We start from the raw sequence: 14,276 nt of genomic DNA on the forward strand, positions 1-14,276 counted from the left end.
AAGCAAAAAAAAAAAAAAAAAAGGAAATGGCAGAACTACTTACATTTCAGCACTGGGTATGCGTGGCATGCCTCAGGGCTTAAATATGGAGGAAATGGGAAGGGGAAACAGCAGTAGGAAGGTAATCCAGGAGAACTAGCACAGCTGGCAGGTGGAATATATCAGAATCAGTCAAATACTCATGCAGCAGCCCAGTACACTACTGTAATCTTTGCAAACACCTTGCAGACTGGATGTATGGCAAACAGCAGTAGGAAGGCATTCCAGGAGAACTAGCACAGCTGGCAGGTGGAATGTATCAGAATCAGCCAAATACACATGCAGCAACCCAGCAAACTACTATAAACTTTGCAAACACCTTGCAGACTGGATGTAGGGGAAACAGCAGTAGGAAGGCAATCCAGGAGAATTAGCATAGCTGTTATGTGGAATGTATCAGAATTAGCCAAATACACATGCAGCAGCCCAGCACACTACTATAAACTATGCAAACACCTTGCAGACTGGATGTAGGGGAAACAGCAGTAGGAAGGCAATCCAGGAGAACTAGCATAGCTGGCAGGTGGAATGTATCAGAATCAGCCACTTAGACACGCAGCAGCCCAGCATACTACTATAAACTGTGCAAACCCCCGACAGACTGTTTTTTTCCCACAAACTCTCCACCACTGGTGTACACAGATGGGGGATTTTTAACTAACTAACTAACTAAAAATGTTAGAGGCTGCTACTGCTTTACTCCATCAATATGTGCTAGAGGCTGAGGGTGGTGAGGAGGAGAATCCTGACAAATGACCCACAGTGAGGAGGAGGAGAAGAGTGTACAGACCAAGGGTAACCTACCAGGGCATTATCATGAATGTGTGTGCTGGCAGCCCTGGAAGCTATCATGACTCCACATCTGGCATTGCTCACAGCTCTGTCAGGCATTTGCCAGTGGGGATATTCCATCTACCCATCTATGGGGGATACTGGCTATGCACTGGAGCCGTGGCTGATGACACCCATCAGAAATGCACACACACCCAAACAAGAACACCATAATGAGGCACATGCACAAACCAGGATCATTGTAGAGCGTGTGTTTGGGATGCTCAAGTCATGGATCCGCTGCCTTGGCATATCTGGTGGAGCCTTGCAGTACTCTCCAGCTACATGTACACAAATGTTCATAGTATGTGCTATGCTACACAATATGATCCTGTGGAAACAGCTGCAGCAGGAGCAGTACGGGGCAGGGTCACACAGCCCTCCATCATTGCCAAGGCCAGCACAGGCTCAGAGGGACTCAGAGGAGGAACATCCTGAGCCTGCCCCTGTAGGCAGGAGGAGGCATGCCCAGTATGTCCAGGTCTTGGCAAAGAGGCAATGCATAGCACACACACTGACATTGTAGGGATCCAGAGACTGATACCTCTCTCTGACTTGCATATACAGTAAAAGAGATGCCAAACATGACACTACCTGTGCTTTACCATGTATAGGGAGTGTACTACGTGCATCCAACATAGTCAGCCCTCCAGCACCATCATCAATACTGGCCCAGCAACAAGGTAAGTCACCCTTCCTATCAATTACTGAATGGAGTAGTATGTTCTCATAGTTGTCTGTATGATATGGATGCAAGGAAATTCGGTGGCTGAATGGGATAGCAGCAGACAGCTATATGGGACAGCAGGAAACTCACAAGAAATACTGATGTCAACATACTAGGCGGCACTACAGAAGGCGACAACCCCCACCACAGTGCATGTCATAGTTCTAATAACTGTGGGTGTCAATAGGTCACACAGGGGCAGCAATATCCTTGACCTGGCCATTACCAACATGGGCAACCAGTGTTCCACACCAGAGGTCAATTCTTTGTTGGTCAGATCCGACCACAAGCTAATCACCCTAGACATCCACATGCTACCCCCACCCCCCACTAGGGAAACCACTGTAAAAGATTTCTCCAAAGTCAACTTCATGCTTCTTAAGACAGAAGTGGCAAACTTCACGACACCCATGATGATGGGTAATAGAGGTACGACTGCTGAATCCTATACAAATGCACTTTATAAGCACTTACACGAGTGCATGGATCATGCAATCCCTAACAGAACCAAGATGCTATCCTCCAAAAAAAAGGAAGCCAATCTGATGGTCCCCTGCCATAAACAAACTCTACAACAGAAGAAAGAAATGGTTGCAAAAAAGAGTAAAATCCCATGATTGGAGAAACTCTGTGTCAGCCTCAGTAAGAAGCTGAAATCCCTCATAAAATCCTCCAAAGCTAGTTACAAAAACAAAACTGCCACTGATTCTAAAGACAACCACAAAGCATTCTATAGCTATGTCAAGAATCTCAATGGCAACACTCAGATCTGCTCTGAGTTATAGAACAATGCCACTAAATATACAGAACCAACTGATATTGCCAACATCCTGGCAGATATGTTCAGTGCTAACTTTGCTCCTCTCTCACCCCCTAAAGGGCCCATCTCTATACTGGAAGAATGTAAAGTTCCTCTAACCACGGCTGCACAGGTAAAAAACACACTCTCCAAAGCCAAGGACACAGCATCCATGGGACCTGACAACATCCCAGGCTGCTTTCTATATGAACTACAGAACGAACTGGCACCCCACCTAAGTACCATGTTCAATCATAGCCTCTCCTCAGGCTTTGTGCCCACTGAATGGTGCACAGCAGTGGTTATCCCACTCCACAAAGGGGGAGCCACCATGGACCCTGGGAACTACTGCCCCATTAGCCTGATGAGCCTGTTCTGCAAGGCTATGGAACATATCATCATGGAACTTATAAACAATGACATTGGTGATCTCCAAACTCTGGACCCTACCCAGTTTGGGTTTGTAAAAGGCAGATCATGTCTCCTAAACCTGAAAGACTTCTTTGAAGGGGTCACCAAAGCTGTAGATGAGGGTAAGGTGGTTCACACAGCCTATCTAGATCTCGCCAAGGCTTTTGACACCATCCCCCACTCTGAAATTATAGATAAACTCACTAAACTAGGTATAAATCCCTATGTCACAAGATGGGTTGCCAACTTTCTCACTGACAGAACCCACACTGTGAAAGTAGCAGACTCTAAATCCAACTTTAGACCAGTGACAAGTAAAGTACCACAGGGTTCAGTCCTGGGTCCTCTCCTGTTTTGTATCCACTTCTCTGAAGTACAGGCTAACAGAGAAGGTCTTCGGCTAACAAAGTTCGCAGATGACTGCAAACTAGGAGCCATATTCAAAACTCCTAATGATGTGGACATCCTACAAAAGGGCCTCACTGAGACAAATGCCTGGTGTCAAAGCCATGGCCTCAAGCTCAATGCCAAAAAGTGCATGGTCATCCCTTTTGGTAAAAGTTCTGTACCCATGAACTACCACATAGGTGGTAGTCTACTTAACACCAAAAGTGTGATAACAGACCTTGGGACACAGCTGGACAGTAGTCTCTCCTTTGATAATCACATCGCCACAGTAGTCAGGAAATCCTTCAATTTGGCACATCCCAACAAAAAATGGTTTCTCATCCAGGAAAAAAGAGGGCATTGTTCCCCTCTACTCATCACTCATTAGACCCATTATAGAGTACAACACCTCTTTTGGTGTGTACCTCACAAGACATTTACAACAACTGGAAAGGCTGCAGAAAAACCTCACAAAGAGGATTACTGGCCTCAAACAGATGCCCTACGCAGACTGTCTCAAAAAATTCCAGCTTTACTCTGTCGCATATCACCTACTCAGAAGTGATCTCTGCCTAACATACAAAGCTATGTCAAACCCAGAGCTGTTGGACATGCTCCACTTAAAGAAATACCAATCCTTCTGAGCTACATGCTCTAGGGACCTAAACTTTGTCACCACAATAAACAGAACATGCTGGAGGGATAGATTCCTGTTCCAGAGACTTCCCATATTCTGGAACAAACTACCTATCTATATCAAACAAAGCTCCTCATTAGCACTCTTCAAGAAAAATAAAGAAATAATCCCAACAATGACCTGGAACACACCAGCTTTAATAACAACAAAATGTTCCTTCGACTAAGTGCTTTCGCCAGTAATTGGCTTCTTCAGAGTCAAAGAAACCTCTAACTACAACAGAATAAATAGTGAAAAATTTTTTTACAAACACTTAATTAGTTAATTGGTAAGCCAATCATCAGCCATAAAATAACAGGTGAACTACCCTTAAAAAAAGTGCTTAGTGCAAATAATTTCATCTAAAACAAATCAAAGAATCCATTTCACAATGCGTATACTACCTAGCCAAATTTAAACATATCCACTAAGTTCCAAAAACAACAAAATTGGTTGAAAAGTTTAAGTGAACATATTAAAAGTACTATAAAAATTTATTCCATGAATTAAAAACATTGATATATGAAAAACATGTGTATAAAAATAACATAGCAGCAGGCAATGCTAATAAACATACCCAAGCTGAGAAAACATTAGCTTTTACCTTTTGAAGTTTGAAACAATACCAAACTGTGGTTTCAGACTTATTCAAAATACTATTATGTCCCCATAATGTACCTGTTCCGGATACAAATTAAACATTGTACCCAGTATAGTAAATGTGCTAAATAATGTTATTAGATCTCTGCTTTAACATGGGCATGAGGGAAATACCTTCATTAGGTCCTGGAGGTCGCGTGGCATTTAACCTCAATTGCCACCTTGCTTCTTTGCTTTCAACAAGAAGTCTGTCATCGCCACCCCTACAGTTCGGTACCACCTGATAAATAACAAAGAAAATAATTTTTTTTTAAATTGGGACAACCAACACTATAATTGAATAGAGCATTGTGCCCATCTTTCCTTCTAATGGACCTAAGATGTTCACCAATCCTGTCCTTTAGCTTTTGGACAGTTTTTTCCACATAGAAAGCATGGCAACTGACACACGTGGCAACATAGACCAACATCGTAGTGTTACAACTACATCTCCCTGGGCATGATAAAGCATAATCATGCCCGTGTATTGCCACACCAAGACAAAGTTGGGGGCTCAATCCACAGTAGTATTCAGTAGGCGGAAAAACATTAAAAACATCCTAGAGGACAAGAAAAATAGATGGTACAAGTCTTTGATGGTCAAATGTGGGTCATGTAAATTTTATTGCTACATTAATAATGGGCCATATGTAGCGATACATGGGCATAATTATGCTTTATCATGCCCAGGGAGAAGTAGTTGTAACACTACGATGTTGGTCTATGTTGCCACGTGTGTCAGTTGCCATGCTTTCTATGTGGGAAAAACTGTCCGAAAGCTAAAGGACAGGATTGGTGAACATCTTAAGGCCATTAGAAGGAAAGATGGACACAATGCTTTATTCAATAATAGTGTTGGTTGTCCCAATTTAAAAAAAAAATATTTTCTTTGTTATTGATCAGGTGGTACCGAACTGTAGGGGTGGCGATGACAGACTTCTTGTGGAAAGCAAAGAAGCAAGGTGACAATTGCGGTTAAATGCCACGACCACCAGGACTTAATGAAGGTATTTCCCTCATGCCCATGTTAAAGCAGAGATCTAATAACATTATTTAGCACATTTACTATACTGGGTAAAATGTTTAATTTGTATCCAGAACAGGTATATTATGGGGACGTAATAGTGTTTTGAATAAGTCTGAAACCACAGTTTGGTATAGTTTCAAACTTCAAAAGTTAAAAGCTAATGGTTTTTCAGCTTCGGTATGTTTATTAGCATTTCCTGCTGCTATGTTCTTTTTATACACATGTTTTTTTATATATCAATGTTTTTAATTCATGGAATACATTTTTATAGTACTTTTAATATGTTCACTTAAATTTTTCAACCAATTTTGTTGTTTGTGGAACTTAGTGGATATATTTAAATTTGGCTAGGTATTATACGCATTGTTAAATGGATTCTTTGATTTGTTTTAGTTGAAATGATTTGCACGAAGCACTTTTTTTAAGGATGGTTCACCTAATGTTATTTTATGGCTGATGATTGGCTTACCAATTAACTAATTAAGTGTTTGTAAACATTTTTTTCACTATTTATTATGTTGTAGTTAGAGGTTTCTTTGACTCTGATGAAGTCAATTACTGGCAAAAGCGCTTAGTCGAAGGAACATTTTGTTGTCAGTAAAGCTGGTGTGTTCCAGGTCATTGTTGGGATTATTTCTTTATTTTCCAAGTTTTTTGCTCCTGTTGGGAATCTCTTCAAGAAAAATCTTGATGATTGGATGGGAGATAGGAATTTCACCCCGGGGATCACTTCTGCTTGACAGAGGCACAGGAAAATAATTTTCTTGGGTGGTAAAAGCCAGTGTACCATTTGGCTAGGCTTATATAAGCCCTGGGACCAATAGCCTAGTACCTACCTATTAACCTATGAACCTATGAACATGGATGTCAATGAGGATCACATACCCACCACCAGCGTCACACAGCAGGACAGGTGTAGATGACCATAAAGAAAGGCCGGGCTAAGGCTCCCAAATTATGTCAATGGTGAACAGCCCCCCACCAGACCTACACAGACATACTACAACAGGTCCGGCAGTTGCATTCTAGTTCTGAAGGGTAAGATGTCTGAAACTGAAATTTATGATATTAAGATCTAACATGTGTACTCTACTGATATTCCTCCTTTCTGCATGATAGGTCACAATACAACATGAAATGGACACCAACAGAGTAACCGAAATACCAGTACAGTCATTGCAAATGTTTAAAGTTTGCAGGTGTGCACCCCCCTCCTGCAATCCCATGTAGAAATGCAGTAACAGATGGACTGCAGCACTCTCAAATGGCCTAAAGTCCTCTGGCAAAGGCCCATGGCTCACCCATAGTACCAATGTACGGAATGTCAGGGGGTCCAAACTAACAATCTAACACAGTAAACAGAAAACAAATGCAAGGCCATGCTGACAAATGCCAGTAGCATGCCTCCCCATGTCCTACTACAAGGACTGTGTTGCAGAGCATAAATACTACTGGGTTAAAGGCCCAACTATAGGGATACCTCTAAGATATTGCTTACATACTGTTAGGAAGACGAGAGAATAACGGGGGGGTTAGAAGCATGGAAGTCACGGAGTGTGTGAAGTCTGAAACACTAATGTCCACCCATACTACTCCCTGACTGTAAATCCATGAATGAATAGCCGCAAAACTGCTTGTAAACCACAATGTGAAGGTAAACTGACCAGATATATGAGTCCTGCCTCTGGATAAGCTGGGTGTATCTGTACAGCTGAGAGGTATGGCCCTAGTAGGATATGGCCATTTCATGCAGTTGAGAAAAGCACAAGGAGGGGATCCCCAGCCAGCATACTAACAAGGTGCTGGACCATTTACACAGAACCAGCAGTATATTGTCTGTAGCTACCGGTCCACAATGGCAAGTGTGTGCCAGAATGTGTAGTCTATATGCTTCAGAATACTGGCCTCAGCTTCCTTCATCCTATATTTCCCTGGCAAATAACAGTGAGCAAACAATGATAACTGTCAGTAATTGACATGATACATCACAATGTAAAACAGAACATATGTCAGAAAATCTATGCTACAACCAAACATGTCACACAAGCAGCACAGACAGCAATAGTTACAGTATCCCCTGTATGTTAGGCCCATTGTGTCTCCATATTGGCAACCTATCTACAGGTATCCTGCAGAAACAGTTTGCTATGTGTAGCTGTAGCACGCAAAACCCTGAACTGGAGTCCAACCCTCCCTGGAATGGAAGCACACACGCAATATAGAAGATCATACTGGGCATGCTCCTACACTTAGAGAAATGAATTAAGCCCTTGTCTCACTACAAAGTGCACTACAGATATCAATTATTCACAGCTGTCTGTGCACACACACCAAATTGTACACCACTGATACTTCACACGCACACACACACACACACACACACACACACACACACACACACACACACACACACACACACACACACACACGCACACACACACTGGATAGGAATGCTCACACATATCTAAGGCCCACATAATATAATATGTCAAACATACACACATAGATGCGGGGAAGGGAAAGACAGACAGTGATAGAGAGAGTCACATTATGAGGCCTTTCCCACCCAGTACACATCCCATTGGCCTATATCACATGATGTGCTGATGTCATTCACTGTTGAAATACCTTTGGTTAGCCCCCAGCCCTATAGTCTCAGTGGTGCTTGTGATAACTGTGTGACACTACAGTCAAAATAAGTATCCATGTAGCAGTTGTAATCTCAGTCCTGTCAAAGGTTAAGTTGTGTGTGAGTGTATATGTTTCTAGATGAATGTAGTTGAGGCCATTCACACACACTGAACTTCTCTTACCCCTCCTTCAGCACTGCCGCTGATTTCATTCACCTTCAAAGATACCTTTGGATAGCTCTCCAACATCTACTCTTTGAGGTGCTTGCAATAACTGTGTAATACTACAGTGCTGCAAACTACTTAGGTAGGAGTTCTAATCCTGGTCCTGAAAACTGTGAAAATATATGTGTTTGTGTGAAAGAGTGTGTGTGTGTGTGTCTTTGTAAACACCTAATTTTGTGGTCATTCACACTTACTACACTTCCCTTAACTTAACCCTGCTTTAGCACTGCTGCTGATGTCAGTCACCTTCAAAGATACCTTTGGACAACCCTGTAATATGTAAGCTCCATGGCGCTTGCGATAACTGCATAATATTAGATTGTAGCCAACTAGTTAGGTAGGAGATCTAATCCTGGTCCTAGCAACTGTGAAAATGTGTGTGTTTCTGTGAGAGAGTGTGAGTGTCTTTGTAGACACCTGCTTTTGTGGTCATTCTCACTTACTACACTTCCTTTATCCCTCCTTTAGCACTACTGCTGATGTCACTCACCTTCAAAGATACCTTTGGGCAACTCTCCAACATATAAGCTCTGTGGTGCTTGTGATAACTGTGGAATACTATAGTGTAGCAAACTAGTGAGGTAAGAGTTCTAATCTTGGTCCTGTCAACTGTGAAAATGTGTGTGTTTGTATGAAAGAGTGTGTGTGCCTTTGTAGACACCTGCTTTTGTGGTCATTCACACTTACTACACTTACTTTACCCCTCCCTTAGCACTGCTGCTGATGTCACCCACCTTCAAAGATACCTTTGGACAACTCTCTAACATATAAGCTCAGTGGTGCTTGCGATAACTGTGTAATACTATAGTGTAGCAAACTAGTTAGATAAGAGTTCTAATCATGGTCTGGGCATCTATGAAAATGTGTGTGTTTGTGTGATAAAGTGAGAGAGAGAGTGTGTGTGTGTGTGTGTGTGTGTGTGTGTGTGTGTGTGTGTGTGTGTGTGTGTGTGTGTGTGTGTGTGTGTGTGTGTGTGTCTTTGTAGACACCTGATTTTGTGGTGATTCACACTTACAACACTTCCCTTATCCCTCCTTTAGCACTGCTGCTGATGTCACTCAGCTTCTTACATACCTTTGGACAGCTCTCCAACATATAAGCTCTGTGGTGCTTACAATAACTGTGAAATACTATAGTGTAGCAAACTAGTTAGGTAGGAGTTCTAATCCTGGTCCTAGCAACTGTGAAAATGTGTATGTTTGTGTGAGAAAGAGTGTGCGTGTGTGTCTTTGTAGATACCTGATTTTGTGGTCATTCACACTTACTACACTTCCCTTACCCCTGCTTTAGCACTGCTGCTGATGTCACTCACCTTCAAAGATACCATTGGGCAGCTCTCCAATGTATAAGCTCTGTGGCGCTTGGGATAACTGTGTAACACTATAGTGTAGTTAACTAGTTATGTAGGAGTTCTAATCCTGGTCTTGGAAACTATGAAAATGTGTGTGGTTGGGTGAGAGAGTGTGTGTGTCTTTGTAAACACCTGGTTTTGTGATTATTCACACATACTACACTTCCCTTACACCTCCTTTAGCACTGCTGCTGATGTCACTCACCTTCAAAGATACCTTTGGAAAGTTCTCCACTGTGTAAGCTCCATGGCACTTGCGATAACTGCGGAATATTATAGTGTAGCAAACTAGTTAGGTAGGAGTTTTATTCCTGGTCCTAGAAACTGTGAAAATGTGTGTGTTTGCATGAGAGAGACAGAGTGTGTTTGTGTCTTTGTAGACACCTGATTTTGTGGTCATTCACACTTACTACACTTCCCTTACCCTTCCTTTAGCACTGTTGCTGATGTCACTCACCCTCAAAGATACCTTTGGACATCTCTCCAACATATAAGCTCTGTGGCACTTGCGATAACTGCGTAATACTATAGTGTAGCAAACTAGTTAGGTAGGAGTTTTAATCCTGGTGCTGGTAACTGTGACAATGTGTGTTTGTGTGAGAGTGTGTGTGTGTCTTTATAGACACCTGATTTTGTGGTCATTCACACTTACTACACTTCCCTTTCCCCTCCTTTAGCACTGCTGCTGATGTCACTCACCCTCAAAGATACCTTTGGACATCTCTCCAACATATAAGCTCTGTGGCACTTGCAATAACTGCGTAATACTTTAGTGTAGCAAACTAGTTAGGTAGGAGTTTTAATCCTGGTGCTGGTAACTGTGACAATGTGTGTTTATGTGAGAGTGTGTGTGTGTGTCTTTATAAACACCTGATTTTGTGGTCATTCACACTTACTACAGTTTCCTTACCCCTCCTTTAGCACTGCTGCTGATGTCACTCACCTTCAAAGATTCCTTTGGACAGCTCTCCAACATAGAAGCTCTGTGGTGCATATGATAAACGTGTAGCACTGTAGTAGCAATAAATAGCTAGACAGGGGTTCTAAACTCAGTACTGGCAAGTGTGTGTGTCGTCAGTAACCTGTGTGGGTGTTGGTGTAATTGTGTAATAACAGGATCCATTGGAGGGTGAGTTTTGCTAAATTATTATATTGAGGACCTAGTATATGTCCCAATGTCCACATTACAAGGCCAACAGTTGTCAAACACTATAGAGGTTGGTGTAGACAATCCACAGCCCTAAATGTCTAGTGCCATGTGCAATGACTATGTGACAGTATGGATTAGTGAACAATATAGGCAACCCTTCTAATTCTCAGAGACCACTCTCCACCCACAGATCATACATAAACACACTTGGCTAGGCAGCAACCACTATATTGGTAGTTCTCCTGCAAATTGCCTCACAGATAGTACCCACTGTGTGATTGCAGTGGACTACATGCCTGTCAACTACAACAGTCCCACTGACACCAGAAAGTACTTTGATGTGTTACATCTCCTCACTGTGTGTTATCCAGCAAGTAAAAGGACATGTCACCCTGTTCCATCCCCTCAGTAGCCCAATCAATGTATACAGTCGCCCTTTTGCAATATACACCACTGGGCACCTGCAGCAACTGTAAAGGCTGCAAATGTACCCCACAAAGATAATACCAGGCCTTACACACATGCCCTGTATGGACAGACTCCTATAACTCCAATGAATCCCTGTATCATACTGTCTATGTAGGTGTAACCACTGTCTGAGTTACACAGCCGTGTCTCACCAAACTGGGTCAGGAATGCTACATCAGAAGATCCCAATCTGTCCACACAACATACCCCAGATACCTCAAGCACATGTCCACACTCCAAAGGACATGTTTGTGGGATAGGTTCACAACCCAGACACTGTCCATGGTATGGAATATAAATCACATACATGTGAAGTAATGCACATCACTGGACATCCACAATACACATCTGGATGAGTGAATGGGGAATACAATACCCACCCCTGGGGATCATTCCAGTGAGTACACTCATTAGCCACATTGGGGACTGTTTTCATGTGGCCTGATGCCAAGGTATTTCCTTGGTCTAGCCTTGTAGAGCCTTCATGGCCATTCACCTACTACACACCTATGAAGCTATGAACCAATGGATCTCAGTACTGCCAAATATGTGTGTGTGTGTGTGTGTGTGTGTGTGTGTGTGTGTGTGTGTGTGTGTGTGTGTAGTAATCTCAGTGTGTTTGTTTGATGAATACCCCCTGGGGGTGTGTTATTAGCAAATGGAAGTGTGTCCAAACCACCACACTTACCATTCTCGACTCTGAAACAGATGTTGTCAATCACCATAAACCTATATACAACCCTCAGCCCTATAATCTGTGAGGCATATGCAATCACTGTTGTACAAACCTGTGAAATTCATGCAGATACAGCTGAACCTTGCCTATGACATGGTTGATGTGTTACCACACTGCCATACCCCTTGGTCTTGCTGCAGGGCCACATCCTGGTGACACACAGAGTCCTAGAACACAAACAAGATAGGGCATGTGAGAACACATTCACTCAGCATTAAGAATAGCAATAATGCAACATGGCTTAAACTGTACACTCTGATGTGTACCTCTTACAAATGCCAGATGACAGAACCTTACACAGCATTACCTACATACAATTTAATAAGTTTGCTCTGTGCATCAGACCCATATTTGCATGTCTCTGCATCGATGTTTTGGATGTAAGGGATCTGGCACAGGTTTCATCATATGCACAGAGTTTTATATGGTTTTGCCAGAGCCCTAGGCTGCACCATTCAGTTGACAGTATGGGTATATGTTTGGGGTATGGGAATGGTGTGGCCTGTGCAGGTGTGTTGCATGTGTGTGGAGGTGAGTTTATTATGATGTGTGTGTGTGTGTGTGTGTGTGTGTGTGTGTGTGTGTGTGTGTGTGTGTGTGTGTGTGTGTGTGTGTGTGTGTGTGTGTGTGTGTGTGTGTGTGTGTGTGTGTGTATGTGTGTGTGCACGCGCACACAGACACACCATGTGGCTGCCCTTCACTGATGTTTTCTGGACACCTGTGGCCCATACATGGCAGGGTGTAGAGTTCACTGCCTCCGGCCATGGACACCGGAACTGGATCTGCCAAGGGTATCATGGGCACTACCACTGTCAAGGCCAGAGATAGTACTGCTTCCTGATGATGACGTATGTCTGCTGGATCCATGACCTTGTTGGGACCATCCAGGACCTTTGCCCATGGCCTGCGGCATCTTGGTATGAACATCACACCACCCTCACTAGTGCTGGTGTTACTGCCCATACAGGAGCATGATGGTGCAAGGCCATGTGCATGCCCAGATGATCATGGTTCTGAGCTACCTTCACATGGCTGCTGTCTCCTGACTGCAATACATTGAAGCACAGATACTCCATGGTGGAGGAGTGCCACAACCTGACCCTACCATCTGTCTGCGATCTCATTGCCCTCACGTATGGCTGCAATGAGTTTGCAAAAATCACCACAGGCACCAGGGAGATGTTCTTCCACCAGCCTGCATACTTGTCTAGTGTTACGTTCATTACATGCCTGTGCATCCATTACAGACTGAAACATGGGCCTGGTTACTGCAGCAGTGGCATTTCCAACATGGGTTGGACAGGCAACCATTCTCCTCTGAGCACCCCTGCCTGCCTGTGTGGGACCTCGCCAGTACTCTGACTATGACCAGAGCCTGGGTGTTCATTTGCCATAGTCACCACACTTGCGTGTTCTGTGCCAGCACCCAACTGTCTTTTTATTATAGCCACTGGTGACAGGCAATGGGTGGGCATTGTGACTGTGTGCGGAGATGGGGTTGATATAGGTGGGATGCCAACCAATGACACAGCTGCAGCCCCTGACAACCCCACCTGTGTCTGACTATGGGTATCATCATGGTCAGAATCACTAAACAAAGTAATATCACTTACCCAGTGGGAGGGACTGTGACCACCATGGCCACCTGTGCAGTGGTAGTATTGTTGCCTCACAGCTATAGGTTTTCTGGTTTGATTCTTGGCTGGGGTGCCTTCTGTGTGGAGTCTGCATCTTATCCCTGTGTTTGTGTGGATTTGCTCTGGTGTCCTGCCATTTTAAAACGCTGAGAGAAGAAAAGGAGCCACCTTTGTGATTTTAAGTATTTTCTTCTGATTTTTTGTTAAGTTTTACTGCTTTGCCACCTACTTTTTGGCATTTTCCAGCTTGCTAAAGTTTATATCTGTAACAGTAACAGTACTTGGAAAACATCTAGAGCCTGTTTACTGCATTTCCTGTGTTGCACTTATTTTAAAATCGTTTTTTTCTCTAAAAACTGCATTTTACCTGATTTTGGCCTAGCACTCAAGTGTGGGGTCATTTATTGCACTGTTGTGATTATTTTGCTGCTTGTGTATCCCTGCTACCTTTAAACTACAACAAAAAGAAAAAAACAAACAAATCTTGCTTTTTTCCCACTTTCTGAAAGTTAAGAAAGTTCAGTTACAGATTTGCTGTTCTGA

Source organism: Protopterus annectens, chromosome 5.part1 (assembly GCF_019279795.1).
Source record: "Protopterus annectens isolate FY-2018-M chromosome 5.part1, PAN1.0, whole genome shotgun sequence".
Classification (NCBI taxonomy): Eukaryota; Metazoa; Chordata; order Ceratodontiformes; family Protopteridae; genus Protopterus; species Protopterus annectens.